Genomic DNA, 1,792 nt, shown 5'->3' on the forward strand with positions numbered 1-1,792 from the left:
AAGAAAGGAGAAGAGTGGAAAAAGGAAAGAAGAAAGAAAGAAGATTGAAAGAAGGAAAGAAGAAAGGAAAGAAGAGTGAAAGAAGGATAAGAAGGAAGGAAGAAGGAAAGAAGAAAGAAAGAAGGTGAAAGAAAGGAAAGAAAGAGTGGAAGAAGAGTGGAAGAAGAAAAGAAAGAAGAGTGAAGAAGGGAAAGAAGAGTAGAAGAAGGAAAGAAGAAAAGAAAGAGTGAAAGAAGAGTGGAAGAAGGAAAGAAGAAAAGAATGAAGAGTGAAGAAAGGAAAGAAGAGTAGAAGAATGAAAGAAGAAAGGAAGAAGAGTGAAAGAAGGAAAAATTGGAAGAAGGAAAGAAGAGTGGAAGAAGGAAAGAAGAAAGGAAAGAAGAAGGAAAGAAGAGTGGAAGAAAGAAAGAAGAAAGGAAAGAAGAGTGAACAAGACTGGCTCTAGATAAAGACAGTAAAGAGAGAGTGAAGAGGGAAAATATTGAAAGAAGGAGAGAAAATGGAGTGAAGCAGAGAGATGGAGTTTGAGAGAAAGTAGACAGAGGGATAGAGAGAAAGATGGAGAGAAAAAAAAGTAGAGTATGGAAGGTGTGTCTTAATATTCCTAGTTATACAGTTGAATGGAGAGGGACAGAGAGAAGAGGAGCCTTGGAACCTTGGCGCAGGTGTCAGTGAAGCACAGGTGCAAGTCAGTTTAAAGACCCTATTATGATGCCATAATGGCCCAATGTAAGTCAATGGGAGAAATTGTATTAGTTTTTCTTTAATATCTTAAAAAGTATAAAGTTTAGAAAAATGAAAAATACATAGCATAAGTGTCCCTTTCAAGACCTACGCAGCAAAGTTTGAACGAAGTTTCTAAGTTAAGCGGTTCAAGCTGAATTAAGCGCAGAAGTCGGTAAAGAGAATAATAAGAAGAAGAAGAATAAGAAGCCTAGGAATAACAATACAGGGCATTTCATGCACTGTAACTAGAAAATGCATTTCCTGAAGGAAATACCAGTGCATGAAATGCAAAAGTTAAGAAAGGAAGAAGAAAAGAAAGAAGAGTGAAATAAGGAAAAAAGAAAGGAAAGAAGAGTAAAAGAAGGAAAGAAGAGAGGAAGAAGGAAAGAAGAAAGGAAAGAAGTGTGAAGAAAGGAAAGAAGAGTGGAAGAAGGAAAGAAGAGTGAAGAAAGGAAAGAAGAAAAGAAAGAAGAGTGAAAGAAGGAAAGAAGAAAGGAAAGAAGAGTGAAGAAAGGAAAGAAGAGTGGAAGAAGAAGAAGAAAGGAAAGAAGAGTGAAGAAAGGAAAGAAGAGTGGAAGAAGGAAAGAAGAGTGGAAGAAGGAAAGAATAAAGGAAAGAAGAGTGAAGAAAGGAAAGAAGAAAAGAAAGAAGAGTGAAAGAAGGAAAGAAGAAAGGAAAGAAGAGTGAAGAAAGGAAAGAAGAGTGGAAGAAGAAAAGAAAGAAGGAAAGAAGAAAGGAAAGGAGAGTAAAAGAAGGAAAGAAGAGTGGAAGAAGGAAAGAAGAGTGAAGAAAGAAAAGAAGAGTAGAAGAAGGAAAGAAGAAAGGAAAGGAGAGTGGAAGAAGGAAAGAAGAGTGGAAGAACGAAAGAAGAAGAGTGGAAGAAGGAAAGAATAATATTCCTAGTTATACAGTTGAATGGAGAGGGACAGAGAGAAGAGGAGCCTTGGAACCTTGGCGCAGGTGTCAGTGAAGCACAGGTGCAAGCCAGTTTAAAGACCCTATTATGATGTCATAATGGCCCTATGTAAGTCAATGGGAGAAATTTTATTAGTTTTTATTTAATATT

The sequence above is a fragment of the Clupea harengus genome, chromosome 18, assembly GCF_900700415.2.
Source record: "Clupea harengus chromosome 18, Ch_v2.0.2, whole genome shotgun sequence".
In the NCBI taxonomy this organism is placed as follows: Eukaryota; Metazoa; Chordata; class Actinopteri; order Clupeiformes; family Clupeidae; genus Clupea; species Clupea harengus.